This window comes from Aquila chrysaetos, chromosome Z, assembly GCF_900496995.4.
Source record: "Aquila chrysaetos chrysaetos chromosome Z, bAquChr1.4, whole genome shotgun sequence".
Classification (NCBI taxonomy): Eukaryota; Metazoa; Chordata; class Aves; order Accipitriformes; family Accipitridae; genus Aquila; species Aquila chrysaetos.
In genome coordinates, this window is record NC_044030.1 from 76,867,692 (window position 1) to 76,884,761 (window position 17,070).

At 56.2% G+C, this 17,070-nt stretch overlaps 1 protein-coding gene across 4 annotated transcripts in view; it reads left to right on the forward strand.

Moving 5' to 3' along the window:
* The first annotated feature begins 1,796 nt into the window (after nucleotides 1-1,796).
* FAM214B (family with sequence similarity 214 member B) overlaps nucleotides 1,797-17,070 on the forward strand; it is a 39,632-nt gene continuing 24,358 nt past the window's right edge. For 3 of the 4 annotated variants that reach the window (XM_030004956.1, XM_030004958.1, XM_030004960.1), the window contains exons 1-2: nucleotides 1,797-1,863; nucleotides 7,601-7,697. The gene's annotated coding sequence lies outside the window, so the exon portion shown is untranslated. Of the gene's footprint in view, nucleotides 1,864-2,003; nucleotides 2,023-7,600; nucleotides 7,698-17,070 lie in introns of those variants that run through there. The other variant, XM_030004957.2, reaches the window with a different exon arrangement.

Consider the following 17,070-nt stretch of genomic DNA (forward strand, 5'->3'; position numbering starts at 1 on the left):
TCGAGACAGCAGCTCCTAAACCACCAGGAGCACCAGAGGATCATGTGTTCCCGTCCTCACTCTCAGATATTAAAATGCTCCATACATTAAATACCCTTTAATGGCCCACACCCCGAATCTGGGGACAGCCAGGGGACATTTAGCAAGAAATCTCCTACAACAACAGGCTGAGGCCCCAGGAGGACATGAGGTCCTGTGTCAGCAGCTGCTCCTCGGCCATGTAGCAGCACATCAAGCTGCCATTTCTCCCTGCAGAAAAGCACGTGTAGGGCAGGGGCGTGAAAGGACCGGCCGTCCTGCTGCCCCCCCGGCACACAGCTATTCCCAGAGAGCACCTGGCACGGCTTTGTCCATGACGGCAGCTCCGAAAATAATGCCCCCAGACCGGCAGCAAGGCGAGTGGGGTGTTGGATCTCGGCAGCCGGTGTGCTGCCGGTTCGCATCCAGCTCGCTGCACGCTAGCACCGTTAGAAGACGAGATCTTGGTTATATTTATCATTGGCGGTACCGGTCCCCACTATTTTTAGAGCGGCGTTGCAGCTGTGGCTCACCGAGGAACGAGGTGAGTTGGCCGGGGGACTGGTCTTTACTGAGCTTCACCCAAAATTGCTGAAAGCAAGGTGTCTCTTCCCCGACTCAAGCTGCCCACGGTCAGGCTGGCGAGCCCCAGGCTGCTGCCCCTTGGGGCAGTGGGTCCTGCCAGGGTCCCCGCCGGTGGGTGACAGAGACCCGGAGCCCCACGGCCGCCTGGCGCTTCAGTATTTCTGAGCAGCCATTTCCCGGGGGCTGCTGCCCCCACCGGCCCAAAACCCACAGCCAGCTCCCAGCCCAGCTGCGTGGGTGGCTGGCAGGCCGGGCCCGTGGGGCACCCCCACTCGGGACATCTCCATCTCCGTGAGGCGGGGGACACGCTGGGGGTCCCACCTGGGGGAGGGAGGCCATGTCCGTGGGGCCCGGGGACGGGGACGTGGACGTGTCTGTGGGGCTGGGACATGCCACGTCCGTGGGGTTGGGATGGTGGGGGGGGAAGGGTGCCCGTGGGGTGGGGACATACCGTGCCTGTGAGTGTGGCCGTGGGGTGGGACACACCGCGCCCGTGGGGTCGGGGGGGCTGCGCCCGTGGGGCCGAGACACGCTGTGCCCATGGGGCGGCTGTGGGCCGCCTCTGTGGGGCCGGGACACGTCGCGGCCGTGGGGCCGTGGCCCGGGCCCGGCGCCCCGCTCGCAGGCCGGGGTCAGGTCAGAGGTTAAAGGTCAGCCTGGCAGAGGCGAAGAGTCGGGGCGGCGGCAGCCCCCCACCCCAGCGCTGAGCCAGGCCCCGCCCCCCGCCGCCGGCGGCCAATGAGGAGCCGCCTCGCCTGGGCCCGCCCCTTCCCCGCTGTCATCACACACCCGCACGTGGAGGGGGCGGGGAGAGGGCGGGATCTCAGTCCGGCGCATCACCGCCTCTCCGCCCGCCCATTGGCCGCAAAGCCCAACCGCTCGCCTCGCCCCGCGCCCTGCCCCGCCCAGCGCACCAATCAGCGCCGGGGAGGCGGGCCCAGCGGGAGTGTCCTCGGCCGGCACCCGGAAGGAGCGGACGGAGCCGCGCAGCAGTTGGGGCTGCCGCGGCGGCGGCGGCGGAGGAGGAGGAGGAGGAGGAGGAGGCGGAGGAGGAGGAGGAGGAGGAGGAGGAGGCGGCGGCGGCGGCGGCGGCGGCGGCGGCGGCGGCGGCGGCGGCGGAGGAGGAGGAGGAGGAGGGTGGCGGAGGTGGCGGTGGAGGTGGCGGTGGAGGTGGCGGCGGAGGTGGCGGCGGCGGCGGCGGCGGCGGCGGTGGAGGTGGCGGTGGCGCTGGCGCTGCTGGGTCCGGCGGGGCCGCGGAGGGTAAGACCGGGTTGTGCCGGGCCGGGGGGGACACGGGAGCAGAACCGGGCACCGGGGAGCGGGGACACGAGACGGGGACGGGTCGCCTGTCCGGCGTGGGAGAGGTTAATGTCCTCGGTCCCCGTCGCCCCCGTCTCACCCCCTACCCGGTTCCAGAAGGTTCGGGACGGGGCGCTGGGACTGGGGGCCTTGACCGGGGTGGGGGGGGCGAACGGGGACGAGCGAGAGCTGGGGCTGGGGCGGCGGGGGGGGGGGAGAGGGGCCTCGGCCGGGGCGGGGGGAGCGGCGGCCGTGATCGGGTAGTACCGGGGTGGGGGGCTGCGAGCGGGATGGGGGGCTCTGAGCCGGGGGGGGGGCTGGAGCCGGGAGTGCTGGCACCGGCCGGGGGGGGTGGCTGGGACCGGGGGAAGCTGCGGCGGGAGGTGCCGGGGCGGGGGTCAGCCTGCGGCAGGCGGCGGTGTGGCCGTAGAGCGGCTTTGGTGGGGAGGGGAGGTTGTGGCAGGGACACTGTGCCCCCCCCCCTTGCCGGGGGGTCGGTGCCCGGGGGTATGTGTGGCCTCTGGAGGGGGGGCTGCGGTAGGAAGGTCTGGCGGAGTCAGATCTGGACGGGGGCTGGGCGGTTGGCGGGGGGGCACAGCGGGGCTGTGAGCAGAGCTGCTGCCCAGGAGGAGTGGGCTGGGGCTGGGGCTCGGGCGGCGCAGGCTGCGCCTCGGGGGTGTCCGTCGTCCCCCCCCCAACCCCCCATCCCAGCGGGCAGCCCCCCGCCACGGCCCCCGGCAGCTCGGGGAGGCTGTGCTGCCCCTGGTCTCGCCCACCATGGCCACGTCCTCTCCGCCATGACATGGCCAGGGACAGCCTGTCCACGGCTCTGCCGACAGGATGAGGCCTCCTCCTCCTCCTCCTCCCGGGCATCAGCTCAAACCCAGCCCCGGCCGGGACTCGGTGGCCGTTCTTGTCCCCCCGGGGATGGCCCCCTGCTCGAGGGGACCGGCGGTGGTGGGTGGGAGCGTGCCGGAGACCCGGAGCTGCCACCCCGTGTCGCGGCCGCTCAACCCGCCGAGGTGGGGAGCGGGAGACGTGGCTTGTCCAGCGCCCGCTTGGCCGGCACCTGCCCCGTGGGGCTGCGAAAACGGCATGGGAGCGGGTGCGAACCCTTCGCGGCGAGGGGGCTGCTGCCCTCTGGTGACAGCCGCCACGGGTGGAAGGACCCGTCGCGGGGTGGGGGGAGTGGTGGGGGGGACACGTTTATGCGCCCCGAATCAGCAGCTACAGACCCGGTGGGGTTTTCAAGCGTTTTGCTGCGGCCGAGGCACCCCGCTTCTACAGAAATCACGCAGGCGGTGCGCGGCGTACTCTTGGCAGTCCCGAGAAAGCTGCTGTGCGTCAGGGAAGGCGGAGGGGATGGCTGTGCGGTGGGAGCTGGGGCGGTGGGCTTGCTCGCAACCCGCCTGTGAACACGATCCATCGGGTGACGTGTAGCAGGGGCATAGACTTATCTCCGGGGTTTCCAGGCTCCGTTTATTTTTTAAGGAAGGAGCGTGGAGTTTGCGGCTGGTGTGGAAGACGTACGGTAGAGGAATGCTGTGCTGTGTCTTATGGTATTTTAAAAGTCACTTCTACTCGGTGCCTTTTTAAAAAGCATCGCGCAAGCAGAGATCTGCTTATCAACCTGAATTGTGTCTGTTAGCCTTTAGCAAAGAGGGGCAGTTGGGACTTTGTGTGGTGGTGGAGCAGGACGGAACCCTGCCACAAACGAAAGTCTCGGCAAACTTGCTAACACATGCAGAAGGTGAACAAGGTCTGGCAGGTGAAACGGGAGAAAACTCCCAAGGTGATAGTGCTAGGGTTACTTTTGGCTGGTCTGTGCTTTAGAAGGGGGTTGAGGACTGCGACAATTAAGTCGTCCTGTAAAGCATCACCACCGCCTTATTTCACAGCAGCGATTCGTATCGTGCGGGTCTTGGCGTGAGTGAGCGGCAGGGCCCTGGTAGGGACTACATGTCCCAGCATGCAGCTCCCTCCATGCAGCCCAGCCGCCAGTTTGGGCATCGCGGCAGGCTGACATCTGCAGCCTCCTGGCAGCCCTGCCTGTGCTGAGAGCAGGGCAGCGGTGGGAGCTGGATGGTCAGGGAGGTTTGTACAGGGTTTGGGTCAGGGTGGGACACTGCTGCCACGGTGTCTCTCGCAGGGGAGACAGCACCTACCTTCATCTCATCCGCAGCAGCTGCTCCCACAGCGTTTTGCCGGGTTCCTGCTAACTCTCGTGGAGCTCGAACGCGTCCCTTCGTACGGACCCTGGGGTGGCCAGGGTGTGTGGGGACAGCAGAGCCCTCCTGTCACCCCAGCTGTAGAGCTGTGGTCCTTGGGGAGCTGGGTTTCTGGACCGAGGTCCGGCCTGCAGGTGGGGCAGGGCTGGGGCCGTTTCAGCTCTGCCACTCGCCCGCCTTGTTTCTGCTCCCTGTGCGAGAGTTTCTTACCCACCGCCAGAAGGAAAGCTGGCCGGGCCATCCTGCACTAACTTTGGGAACCCTGCTATTCGAGGCACAGCTCGCTGAGGGGCTCCCCTGCTCCCTTGCCCTTGTAGCAAGCTGGGTAGAGCAGCTCTTGATGCTCTGTTCTTCACGGCTGCCCTCTCCAGAAATGGACTTTAGGGAATAACAGATCATTTTAATTTTACTGGTAGGGTTGCTGTTTCACTCCTGGTGGCTTCCTCCAAGGCAGATGAAGCCCCCCCAGCCAAGCACCGTCCCTCTGCGGTCGTGCTGAGCTTTCCCAACCCGTTCCCTCGGCAGTTTCAGGTCTTCCGAACGTGCGGAGCGGTAGGAGGAAAGGAAGTTCCCTCCATGTGTTTGAGGGACCTCTGAGGGCAGGGAGGCACATCTGCATCCCTGGTCTTCCTCCTTGCTGTCTGCTGCCAGCTGCTTGCCCTGGCCCGTTTCTGCACGGCCACTCTGAGTAGCAGAGGGCAGAGACGCCCCAAACTTCCCCACTGCTTCTGGATCTGAGGGTGGTTCGAGGGGATACTTACTGATCTGACTCTTGAGAGTCAATGACTCTTGAATCTTCCTGAGGCCTTTACCTGCCCTTACTGCTCTGGGCCTGCCCACGCTTGTCCCCTTCTACGTTTTGTAGGCAGCATCGTGTGGTGTGTGGAAAGGCACAATGCCTGGGGGACAGGACGCTTCCTGGATGCAGAATAAGAAAATGTGTCGTTTGTAGGTGTGCAACCACAGATGTGAAAGAAAAAGTGAAGCCGTAGTGGTTAGAAAAGTGGTGTCCCCAGCACACTGTCAATGGAGCTGTAATCAAATTATCGGAGGCTTCCATGGCTGGAGGAATTAATGAGTCGGGTTTGAAGCAGGACAGGTGTGAAGGGCAATACGGGAGAGAAATCCCGAAGGGAGACATTTGTAAGTGAACAGATGGCTTCTGGAGGGTGTTGTTGCAGGTTATTTGGCAGTGAGAGTCTTCTGTGGGAGGGTTTTGCCTGATGCCTCTCCACCTCTCATCACTCCCAGGGACCTCCTTCCTCCAGCGGGTTGTGTGGGCCCCTGTGTCCTGGTAACCCCACTGCGTGTTTCTGATCCTTCCTTCTGTCTGCAGCGCCTGGCAGCTCCGATCCCTGGAGCCTGTTTTCTGACCAGCTCTCTTCCTTTGTTTTTCCATTTTGCTTTTGCTCGTGAGCAAGTGAGCCAGGTGAATGTAAGCTCTAGAGAACTTGATCCCACAAAGTTTGAGGTTTGCTTTAAAAATTATAGTCTTTGACTGGGAAGTGTCTTTGCAAATCTTCATTCTCCCTTTGCCTTTGCTAGTCTCTATCACGGTCTCCCTTGCTTGGCCTCGTGAATGCACAGCTGCCAATTAACATGTTTTTCCCCTGTTTCTGTCAGTGTCTTCAGCTGGTTGTGAATCTTGAATGAAGAGCAGCTGAGCTCACATGCTCTGCATTTCAGAGAGCTTTTTCAGGACTGGCTGGTGGTTTGCAGTCATAGTCGCCTATGTTGTGGCCTGACAACCCCCCAGCTAAGCAGCGTGAGGGTAGAACAATACTTGGATGCAAAGCCTCCAAAGGAGTCCTGTGTGCTGCAAAAAGTGCAGTTAGTGATTCAGCTGGAAGTGCTTTTTAGTAATGAATCCATGTCCTGGGCCAGGGCCGATGTCAACCCTGTGATTCTTGTTGGAAGTGAACAAAGATGCAAAGTCCTTTATGCAAGAGCTGAGGTGATAATCCAGATCTCCCGGCCTCAGTCCATTTGGGGTAATTGCATTCTTCCTGGGGAGTGTTTTCAACCCATCCCTGTCAGATACACTGCCATCGCTTCCTGTGCTGCAGCAGTATGTGGGTGGCAGTACTTCAGCCATGTCCAAAGCAATTCTTGTCACTGCTCAAGCTTAGAGCCTTTCAAGCTTTCTCTGAAAGGTAGTGTAATAGAGCAGGGAATTGGTGGAGGGTTTTAAGTATGTGTGTATTTACATATACGCATGCTACACTTACTGGGGCTTGTTTTGCTTGTACCAAAAATATACCAAAACCATAGCCCTGGTGACTATCTGGTACAGCTTCCAGGTGGGACCTCTCCTGGGACGCTGGTGCAGGTTGAACTGCTAGCTCTGTAGGTGCAGCTGACATTAAGCACAAACTTTCTGGGTGCCTTCCTAACTGTTTCAAGGGCCGGTGCACCAGTGAGCTAACTTGGGGGTGCCTTCCCACATCACGATGTAAAGGCTGTGCTTCTGGGGGACCGGCAGTGTGGCTGCCTGCAGTGCTCTGCTCGCTGGTGCTGCAGCTCTGGTCGGAGCTGGGTTGTGCTGCGGGTGGTACCACAGGGTGATTACCCCTGTGGGAGGGCAGGCTGGGGAGTGGGGACTGCCCCTAAGCAGCTTTTGCTTGTTGTGCCTGTGGCCAGGGGAATGTCAGACCTGGTTTTGGGGAGCCCGATGTTGTCCTGGTTTTCAGGACGTGCTGGGCACAAGCACCTAGTCCCCACACAGTGTGATCTCCAGTAGTCTGCGATTACAGCAGTGGGAGCCCAGGGAGGAGTCTTAAACAACGTCTTTGTGACGGTGTTGGCAGGCCTCTCGGAGATTTCTATTAAGTTGTCGTTTTCCCCCTTCACTGTAGCCTGGGAAACGCTGCGGCTGTGGATTTGGCTTGGTCTCTTTGGGTTGTTGGGAGCAGTGTCTCTCCAGCAGTGGAGTTTCGCCCTCCCTGCTCTGGCTCCATGTCCACATGGGGTGGTTTAGCAAGTGGCCTGTGGGGACCACAGCCAGAGTCTGTTCTTGCAGATAAACCATACGCCAGTGCACCCACTCGAGTACTGGCAAAGCCAGTACATACAGCTGCCCAGGTGTAGAAGAACAAAGCCAAGGGCACAGAAGGGACTTTACTTCCCACTGATAATCTGGGGAAGGGGGACAGTGGCAGTGACCTTAGCAGCCCTCTCTGGGGAACCAACAAAACACCCACCCAGAGTGATGCAAGGAACTGGGGTGACAACTGGAACCCTGGGAGTGAGTCAGGGCTGCAGCTGGAGGGGCGGCCTCAGCACTGGTAAAAGATACGGTGGGATCTTCAAGGTGCTGGGGTGCTCAGGGTCTCTCGCTTCTGTGCATAGGCCACTAACTTGTTTGGCTTCGATGAGCAATTACTGCCTGCCCAGCGTTGGGAAGGTCTTCTTCCATGGGTAGGGTATTTACCAGCTGACCTGAACATGTGTCTGTGTGCTTGTTTTTCCAGGTGACACAAGACAGCCAGACGAAGAAACCCCAAGACCACACCACAAGCCCTGACTGCGAAGAACTTTCTTTCCTGTCTGCTTCAGCCCTACACCATGGTTAGTACCTGTTCAATCATCACCAGTTTCTCTTCCTTCACCAGGGCTGTGTGAAGAAGCAGGGAAACCCCATGCTCTCCTCCCCTTGACCCGTACGGACAGCTCTGTAGAGTAGGTGAGGTGCTCCCAGGTGAGGTGCTCCCATCACCCAGGCTTGCTGGGTGCTCCTGCCTCTCACCTGGCTGACAGTGTGGTGAAGGGAGCCTGGATGTGTGCGACTGGTGCTGTTAAGACGGTTAAACCCTGCACACAATTGTCAGGAGCTCAAGGGCACTATGTTTTAAACCCTTGGGAACTTGCACTCTGTGCTGCTTTCTGCACTCGTCCTTCAATGTAGCAGCAATATTGAACGGGAGCATTTCCCAGCTGCTGGTCTCCACTGCTTGCTGTCCTTCACCTTGACAAACAGAGCTGAGACTTCACCCAGAGCTCGTAGCAGATGCGATCCTGCTTTCTGTCAGAACCAGTTGAGCTCTGCCTGCATTTTCCCAGGATTTTGTAGCTCGAAGAGTCCCTTGGCCATGGTGTATGAGGCTTAGAGTGACAGTGAAGTGTTTCAGGACTGGTAGTCTTTGTATTGTTATTGTCAAGAAATGTGAAGGTCAGGCCTTTGCTGGTCAGAGGTAACCAGCCTGGAGCAGGCTGAGACTGCTGCGGGTTTCCCGCCCTGTCCCTGTGCCTGGATGCTTGCTTGCCTGCCTGGGATCCAGCAGTGCCCACCCCACCTGCATGGTGTGCTCTCACCGGGAAGGGAGCCCTCATCGGCACTGTGCCTCCAGGGTGGGAGGCCGAGCCCCGCTCTCACCCCAGAGCTCGGGTACGATTTGGCCAGGAGACATTATGTGGGGAAGCTGCTGTTTAGGACACATGGCTGCCCAGGCTGTGTGACTCTTCTCTGAAGTGTCTGTGTGCTGGTTTTGGCTGGGATAGAGTTAATTTTCTTCACAGTAGCTAGTACAGGGCTATGTCTTGGATTTGTGCTGAGAGCAGTGTTGATAATGATGAGATGTTTTCATTACTGCTTAGCAGTGCTTGCCTAGCATCAAGGCCTTCTCTGCTTCTCACACCACCCCACCAGCAAGTAGGCTTTCCTTCCCCCTTGCTTGCTGCCAAATAGCTTGATACCTCCAGGGACAGCAAATCTCCCGTATATGTGTAATGCAGCACCTTCTCCCATTACTTGGTCACAGCATGAACCTCTTCTCTCTGGTTTGGATATTGCCTAACCCAGGTGATATCAGTGAACTTATATTCGGGCTGAATTAACCACGTTAGTTCAGTTTAGTGCAGCTCGCAGTAACCTGGAAGCTGGTACAGCTTGCAGACCCTTGGACAGACTTGCAGTGCCTCTGTCGGGAATGGGATGGAACGCTTTGCTGGCAAACTCAAAGACTGGGAAAAGTGGAGGTTATATCTTCAACAGAAAGTGGTTAGCCTAACATCCTTCAGCCCACTCTTAGCATGTGTGGGCTGCCATGGCCCCTTGGTCTGACCAGCTGATCTAGGAGTAGGTCTTCTTTCCACTGGAAACTCCAAGAAAATGCTGCTCCTCCTTCAGAGATGGGGCCCTGGGTTTCTCATCAGTATTGGCACTGGAGTTATGCAAGGAATCCCCTTTTTGCCCTACCATCTCTGTTGCAAGTAGGTCGAGCATTCAAAGATCCTGTTCATGGGAGTGTTGGGACAGCTGGATCCTTGTTCGGTTCTCGCCGCTCCCAAGAATGGAGCAGAGGATCATCTGCTGAGGCTAATTTTAGGTCTCTGAACATTGCCGATGTCCCTCTGAGCTCCTATTTGTGTGCGATCCTGCGGCTCCCTGCTAAGAGCTATGTGGGAGTCCCGTATCCTCATGTGCGAAGGTTTTGCTGGGGCATAGCGTCCCAGGGATTAGGAAGAACTTTGAATTCCTCACTTACCTAAAGTGTCTAAGCCATATCAGATGTATACGTGACCCCCTTTTTTAGCCCTAGTACCAAGCACACTTCGGACCTTGCTTTGTGGATGCCCACGCATTGCATGGTGGGAAGCAGGCTGCAGCTTTCCAGCCTTTTCCTGCCAAAAATGCAGCATCCTTCCTGTTTACAGCAGTCCGTTCCTGTTGTCTCGGATGGGCGCATGCAGCGCAGAAAACAGTCTTCCGTGAAACCTCTGGGAGTGGGAATACTCAAAAGCCCACAGCCAAGTGAGATGAGAGCCCAGCTCTGGCCCTCTCTGTACGGCTGGATGGCTTCTTGGCATCTGCCACCACCATCCTCCAGCCCAGCGCAGCACAGGGTGAGGCCTCCTGGCCTCTCCCTTGTTTGTACAACCAAGACTTTTGGCTTCTCTGCACTTTTTGGTTTCCACCTGCTCAGGTGATTTTTCAGCAGCGCTGAGCTTAGCGCTGAGCTTTGCTAAGTTTCATGTTGAGGCAAGACGTGGCTCTGCAGTTTTGGCCCATCTTTATTTTTAGCCTAAGACATGGTTGATGGTATCAGAAGGAAGCTGCATGGTCTCCTGAGCTCCCTGACTCATCCTGGATCAGGACTGAGGCTTTGCTACCTTCTGCTATAACCCTCAAGTGATGTAACCAGTTGTGGTGGGCCCTACTAGATCTGGGGAAGGGCAGAATGGGTAGGGAAGCAGAGCTTTTAGAAGTTGTTTTTTATCCCTTCTGTTAAGTCATTAAATTCATTGATTGAAAGATATTGGCAGGTATCACACCTGAGTGTGGTTCAGCAGGGTCCTTTGTCTTCCCCTTGCATCTTGCGCCCGTGTGGGAGAGGTGAAAGGGAGAGGAGCTCTGCTTACACACGGGGTTGGGTAACTGTTTAGCAGCACATAGCAACAGTAGACAACAGTTTTTAGGACAGGAAGCGAAGCAGGATCCTGTCTCCGGCTCAAGCCACAGTGAGGTTCGGTGCAACAGAGCAGGCCTGCCTGAAGTGGAAATGGGCTAGGACTGAAGAACAGAGACTTAGGAGATGCCTGCCAGCCTGCAGCAAGAAGAGTCTGGGACCTCCATTTCCATCAAACCTGGTGCTGCCACAAGGCAGAAAGAGCTCATAGGGCTTTCTGACCTGCAGGCAGCCGTGTTGTGGTGGTCTGGTCTGGGCAGGGGCTGCGTGTCACAGCCACAGAGCAGGCAGTGATGTTGAAGCATCCCTGCCTGCCACAGCACGACAGGGAGTGCGGCTAGAGGGGCCTCTACACCCCAAGTCTGGCTGCCCAGCTCTCCTGTGTCGCACCTCGGGACTGGGTACAGTGCGGTGTGATGCCCCCGGGTCCAGAGTAGGCACCTTGCCCGTGAAGCAGGTGGGGATGATGGCTTGTGGGGGGGGGGGGGCTTCCACCTCTCCCCCCTTTCCTTCCTTGGGGTGACGAACAGCCCTTTAGGAGCACGTGGAGGCTCTTGGGTGTTGTGCAGCAGGTTTTATGTGTGGGGCAGCGGGGAGGGGACGCAAGGCTTGGGGCAGCAGAGACAAAGGAGGGAGGCAGGAGGGCATGCTTGGGGGGATTGCTATGGCAACTCACCGCTGGCAGCATCGCTGCATCGCTCTTTCTGCAGCATGCGACGGAGGAGCGGCTGGGGCAAATGTGCAACCTGCCGCAGCCCTTGATGCAGCCCTGTCCCAGCCGTGCCATGGGCTCAGCACCGCTGGGCTCCTGTGTGACAATCTGGCATCTGGAGCTGTTCTCCTCAGGCAGCAGCCTCAGGGTGGATGGCCAGGGGTGTTTTGTCCTTCTCCCCTCTTTCACCCCTTATTGGGGAATGGGCAGGCAGCTCCTGTTTGCAGACCTGTTCTATTTGAAGCCTTGAGTTGCAGAGCAGGCCCAGCGAGAAAGAAACCAGTCTCCTGAGCCCTCTCACTGTACCACGGAGGAAAGCAAGTCATTCTGCTGCCCTTGCTTATCCTCAGTTAATCAATGCAAGTGGCTCCAGCCATGCCTGCATCTTCCCAGGATGCCTGGCCCTGTACCGTGCTGTCCACCTCGCACAGCCAGTTTGTCTTGCTCTGGGGTATCTGTACTCTGATGGAGAGCAGATGCTCTAGTGAGACCTCTGAGGATGGTCTGAGACCATCCCCTGGACAGGTAAAGGAGAGGTTAAACATTTCTGAAGCTGCCTTTGGGCAGACCCCTTGCCAGATGCTGGTAGAGAGCTGGCTCCTGTTGCTGAAGGAAGCAGGGAACATGGTGCCGCTCGCTGTGCAGAGAGAACAGGTCAGGAAGCCGGCTCCAGCCTGGTCATAATGTGAGCATGACTGAGACCTGACCTGTCATCCACGATGTGCCTAAAGCCCTGGATGCGAGCCAGGGGGGAAGGGACCGGCTGGCAGCAAGCACAGTTTGCCCGTCTCAACATGGATGGCTGTGCGAGCTGTAAACCTCTCTCATTACACCTCTCAAAGGTCAGTGCTCGCAGTGAGCTACAACGCCCTGCCCGCAGCTCCGTGCCCAGCCCAGAACAAGAGGGGAAGGAACCTGTGCCACCTTCAGAGGATGCTCTGAATGCTCTGAAGTCAGACGTGTGGGGTTGCCATCGGGTGGCACACACTGCTGTAGTGCCTGTGGCCAGAGTTTGTCTGGGACTAGGATGTTCACGCAAAACTGGAGGGGAAAGGATGCCTGTCTGTGAGCTGCCCAATTGGCCCTGCACTCACAAATGTCATGATCCTTACCTGAGCTGTGACCCCTCCATCCAGCTCTGAACTGGGGTACAAAGCCTCAGAAATTCCTCTGAAAACTGTTTCACCATTTCCAATCTGCCATAGCATCCATCTCTGATTTAGGGTGATTATAAGATCTGTATAGACTGTCCAGTGCTACAGTTCCAGTCATCTTAAATATCCCAAATAGGCTACACTTTTTTGTAAAATGTCCCCTGGTCTCCAGACCCTACTGTTCCCACGGGAGAGCAAACAAGGAGGTGGAAGCTGGAACATGGAGCCTCTGGAAAAGCCACCTGCGGCAGACAGCAGTGTGCTTCCTCCCTCCTGCTTCCCGGCAGGTTCCTTCCCTTTTCAGAAGGTAACAGCTTACTCTGCGCTCGCAGCTGGAGCTTCTTTCCCATGGAGGAAGCTGGGACACTGGTACCTGACACTGAAGGCAATTTCACATCAGCAGCTCAAGCACAGCTCTTCACGTATGTGACCTTCAGCACTTGGTGTGAGAATTGGCGTTACAATATGTTACGAGTACAGATGATGGTGGAGCATGGTCAGGATCCACTGAGCCAAACCATAGTTCCCTTTGACCCTGCTTTCACAGCCTGTTGTTTCTGGTCTTTCCTCTGGACTGAGGCCCCAAGATGTGCTATGAAATATGATGGAGTGGATGCAGAGCCTAGCTGTTAAGGCTATGGGTTATGTGTGTGTGTTGGGGTATGAATTGCTGGTTTCTAGGGCAGAGGGTGTTTTCTCTTTTGGCATTTGTACAGCACCTCGCATGCTGAAATCCTTGCCCAAGACTCAAGCTCCTGGGCACTGTGATCTGCTGAGTTGTAACTGTCATCTTTGAAGTGCTGCTCCCCCTTTTTCTGTCTTGCCTGTTCATACTACACATTTTTAGAGCACAACACAGAGGATCGGAAAAGCCCAAAGGCTGTGGGGTCACATACTCTGCTCCCGATTTGGGGAGGAGTTAAGACAGGCAGTGCTGGAATAAGCATTTAGAGGGAGGCAGCCAAGAGAGATTTCCTCCTGGCTGAGCTGCAGCGCTGAGGTTCGGAAAGTACTGTGTGGGTTACGTGCTGCTGCGCTTTGCTGCTGCCATCGCCTTAGGCAAGTCTGGGACATGCATACCTGCTAGTAGTCAGATGGAGGCACCATCCTAAGCAGTGTCACTCTGAAAAAATGGCCAGTGTCCTTCTGGACACCAGGAGCAACCTTAATGCTGCTGTGGCAGAAAAAGTGCTGGGGATTTCAGCAGAGAGATTATGCATCATTGGGACCAAGAGGAAACTTTGACTTGGTGGGTGCTTCTACCTGCATTCCCTAAATTGTGCGAAGATAGATGAGCCGAGCAGTGCTGGATAGATTGCCCTGTCTGGAAGATGCATAAAGAATAGTTTGCAAGAGCCAACTCTTTGCTCAACTGAGAGCCGGGGGGAAAGTGCCTGGACTCTGTGCACTGGGGTTTTCTCACTGCCAGTCAGTGCTGCTGTAGCTGTGCAGAGAGAGTTTAGTGCGGACAGGTTAGCACAGTCACTCGAGTCCTTTCTGTACCAGTGTTTGTGTTATTGATGAGATTAGCATAGCTGGGCCAGTGGTGGACAAAGAGGGTAATTCTCAAGGTCCTCTCTGCTGTGGCTGCCAGCAAAATAAAGCAGTTATGGCATCAAGTAGCAGGTCTGAGCTTTGCTTTCAGTTCATCTTCTAGGAGCAGCAACAGCTGAAAATATGAGCAGTTTTTGAGGAACTAGGATATTCTCAGGCTTTTTTTTCTGGGTGTGGTCTGCTGACCCCTCCCCTGGGCTCACAGTCTGGGATCTTGAGGTATTTGCGATGATCTGCCCTGGCCATGTGATAAATCTGGATAGAGAGAACACAAAAAACGGTGGCATCAATCTGCCACCCTTAAAGTGCTCCTCTTGCTGCTGTGCCTGTTCCCTGTAACCGAAAGGTGGTTTCATGGCTTAGGTTTGTTGAGGAAACAGACTTAGATCTCCTCTCTTTCTCCTGTGGAGCTATCTCCCTGGCAGCTCAGTAGGAATGATTTATTATAGATTACAGCTCTGTTTAATTCTGTTTCCCTACAGTATCATACTGTTAGAGTAACTGAGCAAAACGCAGTGGTGTTTCCGGAGGAAGGCTGCTATCAGAGGCCACCCCTGTAGCAGAGGCTGGAAGCAAGGAGCAACAGTTTACCAGGAAATGCCTGAGTTCATGTGCTGGTTGCTTTTGAGAAGGAAAAGGCATCTAACCCTTGAAAGCTTCCTCACTACACAGCTCCAAACGTTGCTGATGGAGCTGTACCAGTGTGAGCAGTAGTGAGAATGCTACCATCCAGAACCTGGGAAAGGTCTAACCAAAGTGGTAGTCTGGAAAGAAAAGTCAAGTTCTGTCCTTAAGGGAACCTCCAAGTGGGTTTTTTGGAGTGTTTTTTGGTTTGGGTTTTTTTTTTGTTGGTGATGTCAGTTTGGTTTGAGCTTTTTTTTGCTACTGAAAAGAAAAGGTATTGCTTGTGCAACTCCTTGTAAGGAAAGAGCAGGGATTTTCCTTTGGAGTGAGCCTGCCTGAAACTCGATATGTCTCAGATGTGTGTTAACAGAGAATTGAAAAGATTGTGCCATAAAGTGATAGGGGATAATGAGTTTAATCTACTGTTATGTTGTCCTGGGAGATAAAGTGGGGGCAAGGGTATTGGCAATAACGTTGTATTTTGTGTGACAACAACAGCAAATACCACCTGAACAGGCTTATGGAGGAGGGGTGAAAGGGTCTGTTTTCAAAGAGTCCCTAGGAAGGTGGAGCAAGGCAACCAAGAGATAGGAGCCTAGGGAAAGATGCCAGGAGATTTGCAGATGAGCAGTGCATAATAGCTGTGCATTTTCCGCAGCTTGAGCTCTGCTTTCCCATTCGGTGGCCCAGCTGAACTGGAGAATGCTGGGCTCTTAACCTCATTGCGATCATGAGAAAAGCAGTAAAGAAACCATAACTTTAATAACATTAGTGAGATGTCTGACCTGAAGCCTGAATGAACAAATCTTTAAGCTTTAGCTTCTCTGCCTGCAAGGTGGATAGATGAGTGGTGATTTGCTATCGCACCAGGTATAGGGATTTTAAAAGATGCTGGTGTGGGTGAACACTGCTATGGGCCTGGTCCTGGGAAGTTTAACTAGTAAGGAGGCCCTCAAAAGGGTTTTTGGAGGTGTGTGGTAAAAACAGAGAGGCTGAGGTCAGTAACTGGAAACTTATCAGCTCCTAGCGCTGGACCAGAAAATCCAAGTCTTTACTCAGACACGAATCTTTTAAAGTAAAGAATACAATGACCTGCTCTCAAGGAAGCATCCAGTCCCCTACCAGCCATTTGGATGCCAGAGCACTCTTCTGTTTTATAATGCTCTATCTGGGTCTTTAATTTTTTTTTTTTTTTTTTTTTTTTTTATTCCTATGTGGCATTACCTTTCTTTTCTGGGCCATGCTAAGTTACATGTATCTGGTGCAGAGCCCTGCATGTCCCTGTCCGCTCTGGTGCCAGAGAGCGCGTGGGTCATTCCACGAGGCCAGATATAACCCAGCAGAGCTGGGTACAGTCTATATGGCCAGCAGCAAAGTGGGGCCAACTTCTGCTTCGAGAGAGGTGGGAACGGGGGAGGCTCGTAATTCAGATAGCTGCTTAGTATAGGACATGTGGGTATCTTTATCTCTCCCTATCGCTGAGGTTTTCAGAGGTGTCACTGCCACCCTTGCCCTACTTCCCATGCTGTGCCCAGTGCTGCGGGCTGCCCACCCACTCTCCCTCCTCAGGGTAGGGACAGCACACCGTGACTCAGTTTCCCAGTGGCCTGGAGAGCAGGGAAGGGTGGAGTGGGACCGGAAAGGGGCAGAGGGGAAGTTACAGCAGCTGGTAGGAAATGGCGTGTTGGGGTGCTGCAAGGTGGCCCTACCCCATCCTGTCTGCAGAGGTGGTGTTTTGGGGTGCAGCGGTGCAAGCCTGCTCTGTCTGCTGTGGAGCTGGTGTTTCAGGGTGCTGCAGGGCAGCTCTGTTCCATCCCAGCTGCAGAGCTGGCATTTTTCGGTGCCGCAAAGCAGCCCTTGCTCCATACTGCCTTCTCCTGTGCCAGGGATCACGCTAGGGCAGGGGGGGCTGGCTGCACCTTCCATCCCCTCTGCATTACCATGTGCAGGGCGTATGATTATGGACAATCCCGTGGCACTGCTTCCTACAACGTGTGATTTATGAGCTGCTGCTCAGGATATGGGTCTGAGCTTATCTCAGATAAGGCAAGAGTCGGGACTGCCGTCACTGCGCTCTCGCCTACATGCAGGCTGCAGAGGTAGCGACGTGGCATCCCTCGCTGTCTCTGCTTTGGACCTGGGCATGGAGCAATGGCTGTACCTGGGGGCAGGAGCAGAGGAGTCCTTGCAGGAGTGACAAGGGGAGTGCCCTGTCCCACCTGCTTCCTTCCTCACCCCTATTCCTTCCTTGCGGCCCCAAATCTGCCTGGATGCAGCGTGTTTTGTAATAAACCTGCTGAACTGAGGGCAGGCAGAGCAAAACCAGGAGACTCTAAAGTCCAGCCCATGTCCCATGTCGCTGCAGCAGTGTGGGGCGCAGGGTCCCCACGTGCACGTCTTGGTGGTAGATTGTACTGATGAGGAGGATGGTCAGAGACATCTCCTCCCTCCCGCCCCATTGTGTGTACCTGATGTGTCCTGCAAGCTACCAG